This window comes from Herpailurus yagouaroundi, unplaced genomic scaffold, assembly GCF_014898765.1.
Source record: "Herpailurus yagouaroundi ecotype Mexico unplaced genomic scaffold, PumYag 140, whole genome shotgun sequence".
Classification (NCBI taxonomy): Eukaryota; Metazoa; Chordata; class Mammalia; order Carnivora; family Felidae; genus Herpailurus; species Herpailurus yagouaroundi.
The window spans coordinates 15,277,874-15,294,078 of NW_024412395.1; the positions used below are offsets into that span (position 1 = coordinate 15,277,874).

General features: G+C 38.9%; 1 long non-coding RNA gene across 1 annotated transcript; it reads left to right on the top strand.

Annotated features, from left to right (window-relative positions):
* Window positions 1–7,216: 7,216 nt before the first annotated feature.
* LOC121030223 (uncharacterized) lies at window positions 7,217–10,127 on the top strand. Its single transcript, XR_005790122.1, has 2 exons — window positions 7,217–7,759; window positions 9,868–10,127. It is a non-coding gene; the product is annotated as an uncharacterized LOC121030223 (long non-coding RNA).
* The last annotated feature ends 6,078 nt before the right edge of the window (window positions 10,128–16,205 follow it).

Here is a 16,205-nt window from a genome sequence, read left to right on the forward strand (position 1 = left end):
GCCCCCTAATTCCAACCTTTAACAAGAAGTCCGCCTTTAATACTTGGAAACCAAAGTTGCTTTCTATTTTAATCAATGAAAAGCGAGCTTTCACATATAAATGGATTTTTTCCAGAATTCTTTTTAAACCACTGAAAATGGATGTGCATAATGGTAGTCCACTTGGTTCTCCATAAAGCTAATTCTGGCTGGCTAATTCCCTTCAGGCAGCAGCAAGCATTGTTCTCCTCAGCTCCTGTATAATTAATACCCAGATACAAATATATTCTTGTCTATTTCAGGGGGAGCAGAAGTGAGAAAAAGACAAGGGGAGAAGATACTGGTGTCAAATGAATTCTCTAATACATTTCCCCACTAGAGGGAAAAATAAATTAAATGTGCAATAAAATTTTAATAGCAAACAGTGATTGCACTATAGGAACCCTGATAGAAATAAGCATAATGGCATAATAAATTTTCCTGTGTGAGGAATAATTTTTTGGAGCTTTAAGCTTTGACAATTCTGGTAAATCTTACCCGTTTGTTAGCAATTAATAATATTAAATTGCTTCTCATCTCCCTAGATAAACATCAGCAATCTTTCAAATCATTGTTGAAGAAATGTATAATCTAGTGCACACCACTATAGGATTTTGTAAAAATTTCTGAGAGATGTTTAATAGCACTGTTCCAAGGAAAAATAAAAGCAATGTAATCTTTATCACTAATATAAATACATCAACAAATATTTGTTAAACCCCACTTTGTGCTTAGCAGAGACTGCTAGCTATCCATCAAAATCCATTTTTGCCTTCTAGAGTTTAGGCTTGTCTGGGAAATGGCTGCTCATGCAAGGACTACATCCTCCAGTCCCCTAGACTCTGGTGTGGCCACGTGACTCATCTTTCCAATAACATTGACTAGAAATTATGTTTGTGTACCAACTTTTAAGAATGAGATGCAGCTCCTCTAAGCTCCTTAGCCTCTGCAAGCTTGATGTAGGAGGCAGTAAAACTGGAAAAGGAGGAACTACATGTTGAAAGTTGCCGGCCCTGAATTCACATGCTCACAAAAAGAAACACCAGGCTTGGTTAAATGGGTAAGATACAAGATAGAAAATGTAGTACATTTAAGCCATTATACATCTGTGGATCTATTTGTTACAGCATTTTGGCCCAGTCTGACTAATACAACAGCATTCATGTAGACTTTCTGAGATCCATAAAGACATGAAAAATATTCCCCTTCTTGCAAAAAGTAATTTTTCTCTGGATAAAGAGACAAAGAAAACAGTGCAAACAGAAAAAAGTGTAACAGGGCAAAAATATGTAAAATTTTAAAAGATGCCAGTAAACAAATAATTGGCATGGCACTAAATGTTAGGTGTTCAAAGAATGAAAATATTTATTGAAAATATTTATTTAAAATATGTTCACACAGAAATGGCAGATTCTGCTGGTTAGAGCTACATTTCAAGATCTACCATTGATAATAAAATCATTTATAATGGGGTTTGCTCTTTCAGGAAATTCTTCACTTGGACATATAAACCTAAAGCTCCAAATATCTGCAACCCTTTGATGTGTTGTAGTTCTCATTTCCCCTGGTTCCAGGATCTCTGATTCATCTGTAGTTGTAAACTTAATTCTTTGCAATGCCTACCTTTGACAAGAGTAGTCCATTTATTCCAATATTCTCTGTAGTTTCCTTAAAGCAACACCTTATGATCGATCTTTTCCCATAATATAAAAGATTTTCTAGCATTACTCAGGAAATAAATTTATAAATTCTTGCTAAAAGAGGTCCAGTTAAAATGCCAACCCAAACTCAAAGAGGTCCAGAAGTAAGCAAGATATATTCATATTATTTTTAACAACTATATATTGCATCACTTTTTGTTAGACACTAGGATGTAATAAGCAAAACAATACAGCACATTTTCTGTGGACACTTATATTCTCAAGACGCCCCCTATGAGGGATGAGGGCGTCAGATGATGTACAGAAAGAACTGGATATAGTAAGCCTGTAAGCTTGGAAATGACTTGATGGCAAAAAGATAACTGTCTTCAAAGATTTAAAGTCTTTTCCTGTGGAATATGGATTATACTTGGCTATGTCTCACGGCTTCTGTCCACTGATAAATACCAAACAATTAGAACTCTTCCTGGCACCTGTAGGAACTCAAAAAGCAGATTTTGAATAAATGAATGAATGAATGTATGAGCCTGGGAACTTAATTCAATTATAATCCTGCTCATTTGCAGTAGTGAGGAATGGTGATGAATGCTGTCATTTACTTGCTGTTAGCCTTTGAAAAAATCAGTTAACTTTTCTGAGAACTAAAACTACTAGGGAGAAAGCTACAGGGAGATTGATGTACTGGGGCCCGATATAATGAATTAATTTCAAAGATCAGACAACACAAATGGTCTTAATTTCCAATGGGAATTATTCACCGGAGGTTTTCATGCTTAATAGACCTGGATGACAGAGATTTTCTTTAGGAAACATTCAGACTGGGACATTGGCATGAGCTCAAGGTACTAGCTATTATGAGCTATTCAGTGGAACCTTGGGATAGATGGAAACAAGCAAAAAATAAATAACCCTAGGACAGTTTTTATGACCTTTTTAGTGGAATCTTAGGGTGGCTGGCAACAATAAATAAATAAATAAATAAATAAATAAATAAATAAATAAATAAATAACCAATCACCCCACCCACCTAGGACAGTTAGAAGAGGAAATAGGGCCAACAGCTTGACAGGGAAACAGGATTCCAATAGTCCACAGGGTGTGATTAAAGCCCTAGATAAGGCTAATAAACTTAACTGACAGAGGGATCTCATTGGAAGCTTTGTCCTATGGAGTGGGCCACCCAAGGAAGCCAGGAGCTTGGGACACACATGTACCAAGGACACATCCCTGAGCACCCAGTTTTGTTTGTCCATGAAAACCGACTGTCTTTAAATACTTGCCCCTGAGCCTGGGAGTTCAACTTACTTTTGAGCCTTCTTAGAGGTAGTAAGAAGGCTTTTCACATGCTTCTTAACTTGTGACTCTGAGAAGGCTACTCTGACCTTCAGGTTCTTCAGTAACTCGAGAATAACAACATAAAGTTTGTAACATAGCTCTGAGAATTAACTGCAAGGATCGGTTCTGAGCACAGAGCTTGCTTCCTGACCTATGCTAGGTGCCTGCCTAATCAATGTGTTTCTCCCCTTTCTCCTTCTAGTCCTGAAATCATATAGTTCTTTCTCCCCAAGAAGCTTCAGAATCTTTTCATTTTAATTTCCTGTTGGGAAACTTTAATTAATCCTCTGAGAAAATCAAGTAGCATTTATAAATCTATGGAACTGGAATGTGTCATTAGCTCAAGTGCATCCCCTCAAACTATAATAAAGGCAACACCCCCTTCAGTATCACAGTCATCCATTCTAGCAAATTTGAAACCCATCTATTTTTTTCCTCCCTGCCTGCTGGTGGTACCCTGAATTAAATTAAGAATGTAATTCTTAAATTAAGATGTAAATTAAGATGTAAAGCATTCTGGAAGTTCACTGACATTTGGAGGGTCTTCTCTAAACTGCATGTAAACACCTAGAGTCAATGTAGCATCCTCGAAAGGGCAAACATTTTAATATTTATCTCAGAATATGGCAGAAAACCTGTGGCTGCTGTATATTTCTTCCTTCATCCAGAAAAATCTCTCATTACTCAAGCCCATTTGCTTCCTGATCAAGAGTCACTAGGTTTGCATCAAATGAAAGTATGTTGACATCACAATAATCAAAGCAGAAGCAACCCTACCCTTTAGCATACAAGCCCCTTTCAAACCAAACATGTGCCCAAACACATCTCTCCCAAACAATGCACTCCCATGGGAATGGGAATAAAGGCCCTAATGCATTTTCAAATTACAAAGCAACTGTCCCTATATTGAGATCACTCAGTTTATAGGACTCCAAAATTTCAGGAGGATCTGATAGCTCTCCTCACTAGCACAATTTTATATTTCAAAGAAACTTGTTTTCAAAATTTTTACCCATCTCTCAGAAATAGACTCTTTAGTTGGGGTATTTCCAGCCACATTAAGGTTTTCTTTTTATACTTGCAAACTGTCCATGCTCTTTGTGTATGGTTTTGCTTTTCAAGGGGTCTATCTAGGCTGCATGCAACAAAAATCAAGCAATCATACTGTTGCCTGATATTCAAAAATGGTTATTAATGCTTATGATAATCTTTTCAGCCCACTTAAAATTCAAAATCATACCTTCCAATCCCTCCAGGACTATTAGACCTGATTTTTTTATGTCTATTCAGCTTGATTTGATTTCATAATAATCCCCTGATATCTGAGTAAGTCATTTGTCTTCAATACATTCAATATGAACTATTTTTTTTTTCTTCTTAGGTAGACAGTCACATAAGGACAGGACAGGATTAGGGCCAGAAAATACTAAAAGGCTTGTAAAATATCCCAAAATAAATACAGAGCATCAGAGTGAGATATAATGCTTAAGAGCAAGGTGGAGGCAAAGATGATGATCAGCGTTAGAAGAAGAGTTTTATTTTTCTACATTCGTGGCTAGAAGTGACCCAAGTACTAAGCACTACAGAGATTTTTTTTTCAAGTGGATAACCTGGTATTTCTAAATTTGATCTTGGGTTGTAGTGAGTGGTAAGTGGTTAGTTCAGGCTTTCAAGTAATTTCCATCATGGAAATAAGTCATTGCTGAGGTCCTACCAAAATGCTGTCCTTCATTTCCTAAGAAATAACTAACTTGACTGGAAATCTAAGATCTGAAAATATAACATTCTTGCATGCAATCTTCTCAAAAGTCAATTCAAAGAGCAACTGGAATTTTTTTTTCTGGTTGCAACTGCACCTCAAAACTATTCATGTTGTGTTTAAGTCTTTGTAGAAAGAGAACTAGAGGATATCAGGGCATACAGGGGACCTACTTGGATAGGCCCTTGAGCACAATTAACCAAGGAAGCAAGGAAGGGAGGCACCAACTATAATAAGGAATATCTGTTGACCTAGGCCATTCTGAGCAGGCAGTAGCAGACGGGCATGTCATTCTTCAAGTCTTGACAGAAGGGAAATATAAACTCGGAGATTTGAGGAAGAAAGAGAATTTCAACATAACTGAGACAGGATTTGAACCCAGGCCATCTTGACTCAAGATGTTGAGCTCCTTCACTGATGTCATAATATCTCTATATTTTGTGACTTAATTGCCTGATATAAAGCATTATGACGGTAACCTAAGCCATTTAAGCCAAATAAAGGAAGAAGGCTTTCCAGATAGGCTTAGAAGCCTAAACAATAGATGCCCACCAAACAGACTAACAAACCAAATGTTGACCAAGAAAGTGAGCATCAACAGGATAGAGGAAAATGAAATAGAGAGTAAACAGATTTGGAGATTGAAGACCTGGCTTCAGGGGAAATTGCCACAGGATACCAGTAGACATCCTAAGATCTTGGCTTAAATTTTTTACAGACTTGCAGAAGTAGGCACATGTGACATGTCCAAATAGCCATCATTATTACTGTTAACTTTTCTTGTTACTCCCTATCTTTTATTTTATTGGACCTAAGGAATAGGGCACACGGTTGTCAAAACAGGACCATGAGACATTATGGATGGAAAGACACCCACAAGCAGAGTTAAAGGATGCAAATATGTTCTATGAATAGTGTATGAAAACTGATGGAGATAGCAACATTGACAGAGGACCACACAGCATGATCCCACACAAAGGGGAGAACCCTGCAGCTCTACAAATCACCTGTGTAGGTGAAGGTACAGCAACACATACAGTGTGAAAATTTTACCAAGTGCAAGGAGCTCACATTTTCCACTCACATGGTGTTAGTGTGGGTGGTGGTAGAGACAGGATTTTTTATACTCCTGTGTTTAATCCCCACATCTCTTTTTCTATATTCCTCATCAGCAGAGTCTTGCTCAGTCAGCCTATTCACCACATGCATGGAATTGCCACAAAACCAGCCCAACAGATATTTGGGTAAATCCAAAATCTTTTTCCAACATATAGCATGTCTTAAGAGGTCAGGCTTCCTTTAGGTCCATTTTCACAGAGGATGTAATGTATGTGTATATTCTAAATAGCTGAAGTCAGGGTTTCCAATCCTGGCTAGTCTGGAAATGGTGACTTCTGGGAAACATTCTGTTTGAAGTTATCATTAGAAGTCTCATCCAATCTTCCCTTTGATTGCTTTTAGGCCTTAGCTGATTTCTAATGTCCCCAGCTGATCTAAGTGAGCTGCCAATTGAAGGCCTATTTACAGCATCTACTTTTGACTATTATAAAGGATGCAGCAGCTGCCTGAGCTAGTAAAAGGACCCTAGATCACGGTTCCCACTCTGTTCAGGTTATGAGTAACCTTATTTAACACTGAAAACAGACTCTGCAGGCTGATGATGGATAATATATATGAGGAAAACACTAGTCTGAATTCAGTAGTGCTTTTAAATGAATTTGTTGTGCTAAAAACCATTCATGTACATATTAATGAATATTGCATGTATATTTATTAAATCCCAAGTAATGCCCTGTGCATTAATGTATTTTTGAGGTCTGTGACTTAACTTTAGGATTCATTATACTTCATTAAGAGTATCGGGGCGCCTGGGTGGCACAGTCGGTTAAGCGTCCGATTTCAGCCAGGTCACGATCTCGCGGTCCGTGAGTTCGAGCCCCGCGTCAGGCTCTGGGCTGATGGCTCGGAGCCTGGAGCCTGTTTCCGATTCTGTGTCTCCCTCTCTCTCTGCCCCTCCCCCGTTCATGCTCTGTCTCTCTCTGTCCCAAAAATAAATAAACGTTGAAAAAAAAATTAAAAAAAAAAAAAGTATCAAGACCCAGGTTCTGTTCCTGGAACTAATGCTACAAGCCGAGTTTTAGTTGCTTCACATCTCTGAGTCACTTATCTTTCTTCATCTGTAAATAGAGTAAGGCAGTTAGACTAAATTAATGTTTATCCAAGTTTTTTTCCTGAAGTTTCTCACCTGCTTCACCTGGGATGCTTATTGAAACTTGAAATTTTCTGGGGCACTTGGGTGGCTCCACTGGTTAAACATCCAACTCTTGGTGTCAGCTCAGGTCATGATCTTAAGGTTCATGAGTTTGAGCCCCTCAGGGGGGCTCTACACTGACAGCATGGAGCCTGCTTGGGATTCTATCTGTGTCTCTCCCTCTCTGCCCCTCCCCTGCTCTGTCTCTCTCTCAAAATAAATCAACTTTAAAAAAATATATAATTTTCTGGAAGCAACCCAGAATTCAGTCTGGAATCTCTGGGGAAGAGAGCCAGAACACTTCACTTGTAGTAAGTTTCCCCAGTGACACCAAAGCATAGTAACATGTGAGAACCACTTGTTCCAGATCGAACGAATAGCATAAACTGTCTTTGACATCATATAAAAACAAGGACAGAGAAACCACCTCTATCCATCTCAATTGAAGTATGCAAACAAGGTAAATTCAACAATTTGGCCCAAATGAGTTAGGTCACCTTCATCATACTTCATAATAGACAACTGAGTCATAAAACAGAGATAAAAGGACAGTGGTGAAAGGGGCCCCAAATTTTGAGTCAAGAAGACTGGGGTCAAATCCTGCCTCAGTTAGGTTCCAACTTTCTTCCTCCCTTAAACTCTGAGCTTGCAGTTCTTCATCTGTCAAGCATGTACGATGATAGCAATGCCTGTATCTTCAACAGTATTATTGCAAAAGTTTCTACAAAGAGAGAGGTGAGGTGATCTGGTAGGAGGTGCAGGATTAAGATAGGGTATTGATCTTGAAATTTTGTTTGCCTGGCAAGATCCATTTCAATGGCTTTGGCAAAAATGAGGGGCGGGAACAGATGGAGACTACTACCACTTCCCATGATTATTATGAGGATTAATAAGAAAATATGGATTTTACATAGCAGAGTGCCTGACATATAAAAAAAAATCAATGCATAACTGTTGTCATTATTAAGTTGAAGAAAATGAAACTGCTGGTATTCTACTCTTTTTGACTTTCAAAAATGGCAATTCCATTCAGTTTTGACATGATATAATATTGAAATCCCAGTATGACACAATCAGTCCGTTTCTCCCAAATTATTCATATCTTTTTTAAGAAAAAGTGAGAGAGGTAATACCGACAAAATAATGATTTTTTTCTTTTATACCATTTTTTTTCTTTTAATGAAAATTAAAAAGGCTTCACCTCAAGTCACACTACAATCATTTTTCTGAGTAATGATATGATAAAAAGTTAGGCAGCAGGTGGGAGTTTTAATAGAAAACACCCAGGAGGAAGTCAGATGAGGGATTTTTATGCCTTGTTCTAACTATTATTATAACAGGCTGTACTTCTTGTAGAGCACACCCTGTTTCAGTGACTTTAATTATGACCCGAAACTCTCCTTATCAGATGTTAATGTGGCTCATAGACTCCATTCGGTGCTTAAAAAGTCACAGAATCTCTGCCTGTTGGTAATGGATGGCTCTGTATTTCCTTCCCTCACAGGCCATCTTATAAACAAGAACTAGTCATAGGGGGTGTAAAAATAATTAATGGACTTAACTGAGCTATTAATACTATGTTACTAACCAGATGAGATATCAATCTATTTTAATTTGCTAATTCCACATTCATGTTTTACCTAATAGCTAAAACGATGAATAAATCATTTTGACTCTCATATGTTTATATTTTATGTTACTAAATTTTGTGGGTATGTCTTGATTGAAATTTATTTTCTTTAAGTTCTCATAGAATACCTGGACAGCTTTCTAAATGGAACAATGGAAAGCTACAATTTCCCAGGTGATAACTACTGACAAAAAATGTCTCACTCAGCAAATATAACATGTGCCACTGCCTGAGTCCACATACTCGGAATATCACATAAAAACAGGAGAAGTGGGGCATCTGGGTGGCTCAGTTGGCTGAGCGTCCAACTCTTGATTTCAACTCAGGTCATGATCCCAGTTTGTAGGTTTGAGCCCTGTATCAACCTCCACTATAGAGCCTCCTTGAGATTCTCTCTCTCCCTCTCTGCCCCTCCTCTGCATGCATGTGATCTCTGGTTCTCTCTCTCAAAATGAATAAAGTTAAAAAAAAAAAAAAGAATAGGAGAATAACAGAAAAATATAATGTTAAATACTGTATTTGAACCCCAGAATCACAAAGAATCCAGGTTTGGCTAACAACATCTACAATAATTACCGCTGGTTGATAATGACCCATTAATTCAAGCCTTCTATCTATTAGGTGATAGAAGAAAGCACAGAAGTATTGTTTTAAATATTATTAAAATATATTGATATTTTATTAAAATATATTAAATATTAAAATATTAAAAGTAGATTTGGTGAGGGTTTTCTTGTGTCTTTCATGACTATTTTGTTTTTGTTTAGTCGAAAGATGAAGATGGGCACCTGTGTGGCTCAGTCAGTTAAGCGTCTGACTTTGGCTCAGGTTGTGATGTCACAGTTCATGAGTTTGAGCCCTGCATTGGGCTCAATGCTGACAGCTCAGAGCCTGGAGCCTGCTGCATATTCTATGTCTCCCTTTCTTTCTTCCTTCCCCTCCCCTGCTCACAGTCTCTTTCTCAAAATAAACGTTAAAAAAATATAAAAAAAAAAAAAAGATGAAGAGAAGACAGATTATTTTCTTTACCTGAATTTCTCTGTACCTCTATCCCTGACTTGATCCCAGGGTCAGCTCTTAGGAACCCCTATGAGATTCTATTTTCGTGTCTCAATGAATAACGTTAAGTCAGGAGAGAATGTTGAACTTAGAACTAAGGAAGTGAACTTGAGACAGTAATTGGAGCTCTTCAATTTTCTTTGATTTGATTCAGCTCGACATATCTAAGCCACGTGATGTGAAGAAAATGGAGAAAACAAACAAAAATCACCTCCGTTCCAGTTCTGGTTCAGCTTCTGACAGAAGGCCAGGAAACTGAGAAAGAACCAACCCTAAGAAGGATGAGAGAAGCACAGTCCACCAGGCTAACACTGAGCAGCAAACTTAAAGACCACAAAGTGGAAATTCAGACTGAGGTCTTGTAGAGGGCATAGGGCATGGGTTCGTCATTAATAAAACAGTAAAGACCCAGGAGACTAGAGCAGCAGTTTGGTAAACTACATGCAGAGGGGCCAAATTCAGCCACACATATTTGAGTTGTTTGGGTTTGTGTGTGTGTGTGTGTGTGTGTGTGTGTGTGTGTGTGTGTGTGTGTTTGAGCCCTACTGAGGTATAATTGACAAATAAAATCTTAAGTTGTTTAAAAGCAGGAAATTCCATGATTTGATTTACATACACATTGTGAAAGAAGCCCTGCCATTGGGTTAAACAATACATCCATCATCAGTCACATTTGCCCTTTTTATGGGAACACTTGAGTTTTACTCTCTTGACAAATTCCAACTATACAATACAGCATTGTCACCATGTTACATACTAAATCCTCAGACCTTAGTTATTATAGAAAGTTTGTAGCCATTTACCAGCCTCTATTTCCCTCACCCGGCCCGTTGCAACCACCTTTCTATCCACTTCTGTGAGTTTGCTATATTTTTTCGATTCCACTGTTAGTCGGCAACCTCTCTGGGGGCTCCTCAGGTGTCATTGGCCCCCATAAGTGGAAAGCAGGGAGAGGCTAAAGAAACAGGCAGGCCACTCCCAATTGGTAGTCAGCTGGTTTAGTAAGCACTGGAACTTATGAGCCTTGCCTTGCACAGCCACAAAAATGAGACCGTCACACCTGGCTGACAAATTTTAAAGTTTATATAGAGGCCTTACCTGAGTTCAGTCACATGTCCGTCCAAAGAGCCTCAACACCACATCACTATCTCAAGGCTGTGTCTTTGGGGCAGCATCTGGGAGAGGAGAAGGCAAGGGGAACCCACACTCCCCAAAGCGGGTAGAGGCTCCCAAGTTCTTGGGAGCTCGGCTTTCAGGTCAACGGGTGATAGTACCCTCTCTCTCTAAGATCTCTCTCAACACTCCACGGGTCCTGACCGGCTCTTAAAACTCATGCGCGCCCCTCTGTAGTTTGCTGGGAGTGGCCAGCGAAGGATTTCACTAGCGCGCAGGTGGCTCTTTAAGCAGCCATCTGGCTGCATTGGAGGCAGATGCAAGAGAAAACACAGGTTAAAACAATGATTACCAAAATCAGTAACACCTTTTTCCACTAGCATTTCTCCAAAATAAAATGGCGTCGGGCATTATTACTGCCTTGAAAGGAGGCACCTGTGCCATTATCCAAACAGAATGTTGTGTATTTATGCCTGATGAGTCGGTTGATATATCATCTTTATTAAGTTACAGTATTAAGGGTTTCACTTGTGTCCTCGTGTGATGTAAATGTTTAGTAGAATTCATCAGTGAATCCATCTGGTTCTGAAGTTTTCATTGTTAGAAAGGTTTTGATTACTGTTTTAATCTTTGCATAAGTAATGGGTCTGTTTAGGTTTTCTATTTCTTCATGATTCCATCTTGGTAGATTGTGTGTTTCTAGGAATTTACTCATTTCTTTTAGGTTATCTAATTGGTTGAGTTATAATTATTCCTAGCAGTTTCTTGGGATCTTGAGTGTTTCTGTTGTCAGTTCTAATGACTGTTCATTCACTTCTGATTTTATTTGAGTCTTCTTTTTTTCTTAGTCTAAAGGTTTGCCAATTTTATCTTTTCAAAAAAAATAGCTTTTGGTTTTGCTGATTCCCTTCCTATTGTCTTTTTAGTCTCTATTTATTTTACTTCCACTCTGATCTTTGTTATTTCCATTCTTCTGCTAGCTTTGAGCTTTCTGTTTTTCTAGCTCTTTGATGTATAAACTTGGGTTGAGACCCTTTTTTTCTCCCCTTGTAAACTATGCAATTAGACTCCTTTTAGGGAAAGACTGGAAAATGGCCATTTTTGCCTGCTCTCTCCATCCATACTGAGCCTTGGGGGAAATCTCCAGTGAGTGTTCAAGTGCCCATTAAGAACTGCTTCTTTATTTGCTATAACTTCTGTGTTTTGTGCATGCAAGCTGTAAGCTCTAGTGACTTTCAGAGCAGAGTATTTTGAGGGCCCATCCCTCTGGTGGCAGTCCTAAAGTTAAGGTGCTAGCTGTATAGTCCAAATCCTTCACTCTTTGGGGAGAAGCCAGGAATTAGATGTTCCCTCCCGAGTATCTGCTGCTGTTCTGGGAGTGAGCTTTATGGTGAGAGTCTTCTCAGCCTTTCCCTACCCATGTTGATGTGGATATTTTCTCATTTGCCAGATATGTAGGAATCACTCATGTAGTTTCTGGATTTCCTTCAGAGGGGATTGCTGAGTGGGTAGCTGTACATCAGTGCATCCATGCAAAGAAAGTTCAGGAGCCCCTATGTCACCTTCTTGGCCCTCACCCCACGCCCATTTGTTTGCATGCCATCTATGACTGCTTTCATGCAGAGACAGCAGAACTGAATAAAGTAGTGGCAACAGAGAGCATATGGCCCACAAAGCTGAAAAATTTATTATCTGACCCTTCACAGAAAAACTTTGCTGATCTCTGGACTACACTAATTCAGGAAGAAGGGAAGAATATTACAACAAAAGCAGGAAATTACGAATAATTATAATATATTAGACATCAGAGAGAAAAGCAATCTACTCGAAGCAAGATACCCTGAAAGTAAGGAGTGGGGGGAGGGGAGTGTCAGGTTGGAAAGTCCACATTATAATTATAGTCTCTTGATTACCAGATCAAAGAATGTACAGTTCATTCTGTAAGAAGGAAAAAAAAATGTTAGAAGGATCTTTTACTAGGATTATGAAGGTGTGATTCTAATTTAGCAGCTGTATATGTAGTTGAACTAAACTGGAAATCTCTAGGAAAATTACCTTCAGGGTGCATCAGAGAGAAAACTGGAAATGGACCAACTCAGGTAAAACCTAGGATTCCCTTATATCCCATTCCAGTTTAAAGATTGCTGCTTTTCCCTAAAAGTGAGCAACTTAGATTTCTTAGTCCAAGAATTTTTCCTTTCATACCTTGTTTTTTTCTACTTTTTCCTTCTCAACTTATTGAGCATAGCTTTGCCAGTTGGGATCAATTCTTAAAGCTTGAGAAGGAGACATCTGTTGCTAAAGCTAGATCCACTGCTCAGCAAGCAGCCTGTAAGTTAATAATGGGACCCTATCACTGAATAATAACTGTTACTTTCCTCCTAATATCCCTGAAGCATTATTAAATGTGGCACTTACAGCCCCTTATATGCAATTTACCTCTGGAAAAGGTCATCTGCAAGTATAGTACTTAAAAATCTGCCACAAGGAGCTGTGAGATTACATGCTAAACCATTTATTACCCATCACAAGACCTACATCAAACAAGCCTCATTTTAAATGTAGCCACTTTCTCTTAAAAACGACAGCGGAATCTTCTTTGGAACATACTTATTCACAGCAGAAAACATCCTGTCTCTCTCAGTTTTCTGAAAGTTTGGAGCATTGCTTGGGCTGTGGAGGAATGACATCAAATTAAATGTTGAAGCAGGTGAAGCTTGCCTTTGATGAGTCGCAATGCTTTTTTCTGGGACCTGGTCACCATGCTTCCCTCAAGCTATCCAGAACTCCCCACCCTAACCACGCTCTAGCCTTCTGCTCTCAAAAGGGCCTTTCTGCCCCTTCCCCAAATCGACATGTCAAGGAAGTTCCAGGTTAAGATGGTGGATTAAAAACACAAATCTAGTATTATACCTTCTGTATCAGTCGGGTTGGGCTGTTATAACAAAACATCATAGATAAGGTGGTTTCACGACAGAACATTATTTCTCACAGCTCTGGAGGCTGGGAAGTCCAAGATCAAGGTTCCTTAGATTCAGTTCTCAGTGAGGGTTTTCTTTCTGGCTGTAGTCAGCTACCTTCTCACTGTATCCTCACAAGATGGGGAGAAAGGAAGACTCTGGTTTTTCTTCTTCAATCCAGGACACTAATCTCATCATGAGGCACCAATCTATGCTCTCCTCTAAACTCAGTTATTTCCCAAAGGCCTCATCTTCAAATACCATCATAATGAGAAGTAAGGACTTGAACATATTAATTTAAGGGTGATACAAACATTCGGCCCATAGCATTCTGTCCTTGGCACCCAAAATTCATGTCCTCACATGCAAAATACATTCATTCCAATCCCAACTTCTTAACACCTAAGCCTAACTTCTTAAAACCAATTCTAAAGTCTAAAGTTTATATTAGAGGAGATCTCTAATATAAACTAGATACAAGTGAGACTCAAGGTCCAATTCATTCTGAGACAAAATACCTCCAGCTGTGAACCTGTAAAACCAAACAAGTTATGTGCATTCAAAATACAATGACGGTTTATATATACAATGGAATACTACTTGGCAATGAGAAAGAATGAAACCCTGCCATTTGCAACAACATGGGTGGAACTGGAGGGTATTATGCTAAGTGAAATAAGTCAGCCAGAGGAAGACAAATATCATATGTTTTCACTCCTATGTGGAACTTGAGAAACTTAATGGGGGACTGTGGGGTAAAAGAGAGGGGAAATATAGTTTCAAACAGAGATGGAGGCAAACCATAAGAGACTCTTAAATACACATAACAAACTGCAGGTTGATGGGGGGGATGGAAAGGGAAATGGGTGATGGGGATTGAGGAGGGCTTGTTGGGATGAGCACTGGGTGTTGTATGTAAATGATGAACCACGGGAATCTACCCCCAAAACCAAGAGCACACTGTATACACTGTATGTTAGCTAACTTGACAATAAATTAAAAACAAAAAATACAAATGGTGCAAAAGGCGTAGGATAGACATTTTCATTCTAAAAGGGAGAAATTGGAAGACAGGAGGGCATGATGGGTACCAAGCAAGTCTAAAACCTAGCAAGAAAACTGCCATTAGATCTTAAGGGTTGAGAATAATCCTGTTTGGTTCAATTATCTGCCTTTCAGATCCAATGCCCCACTTCCATGGCTCTGTCGAGTGGGAATTGCACCCCCAAGCCTCCAGAAGACCGCTATCTGCCCTGTTGAAACCAAGGCAAAGGTCTCCCACTTTGAAACCAAGGAGGCCTTTCTGATAATCTCTGAATTGCTTCTGGGGTCATTCTTCCCCTGTCTTGAAGCACTGGCATATTCATAGGCAGATAGCTCTATGGTCTGGTGCTGTAGGATCTCTGAAGTCTGACAGCCTTTCCTCATTTTGTCTCATCTCCACCCCTCAGTCGAAACCAACAGTGTTTCCATAGTGAGGCTGATTAGATCCATGTTTCACAATCATAATCATCTCCTTACCAAGAGGTTGCTCAGCCACACCCTTAGTGTTCCCTTCACAACAAACTTCTCAAATGTTACATTATGATAAACTGAGAAGTTTCTAAATCTTTTAAGTTCTGAATTTGTTTCATTTAACAAGTCCTTCTTCAATTCATTTCTTCTCAAATTTCACTATATACAGTCAGGAGGAAGCAAGGCACTCCCTCAACACTTTGCTTAGACCTCAACATCCAATTTATTCACTCATTTTACGTTCCACAGAGCACTAGAATACAGTTCAGCCAAGCTATTTGCCACTTTATGACACAGATCTTTTTCCTTATTTTCCAATAACACATTCTTTATTCACCTCTGAGTCCCCAGCAAAATCGCCCTTCACGTTTATGTTTCTAGTATGCACCTCAAATTCCACCAGCCTTGATTCATTACTCAGTTCTAAACCTGCTTGTACATTTTTAGGTATTTGTTACAACAGAACTCCACTTCTCAGTACCAAAGTCCATTAATATTTTTGGCCTTCTATATTAAAATACCATAGACCAGGTGGCTTAAACAGAATGAATAAATTCATTTCTCACCACTCTAGAGGCTAAGAAGTCCAAGATCAACGTTCTGACAGATTTGGTTCCTGATGAGAACCCTCCTCCTGGTTTTCTGTGTCCTCACATAGCAAAGAAAGAGAAACCAGAATTTATGGCCTGATCCCTGTGGCCCAGCCCGCTTTCTTGATACTTTAGTGTTAGACCTTTTTCTCCTCATCTTTTTCATTACTGAAATCTGCATTTTGTCCATGATGGTTTTAGTTTTTATCTGTCCACCTTCGATGCTTGCTGTCTCATGACTTTGATTTTGCACTTTGTGTATATTGCTTATATACTATAGCAGCATGATAATAGAGTGGACAGGCAGCATGGTT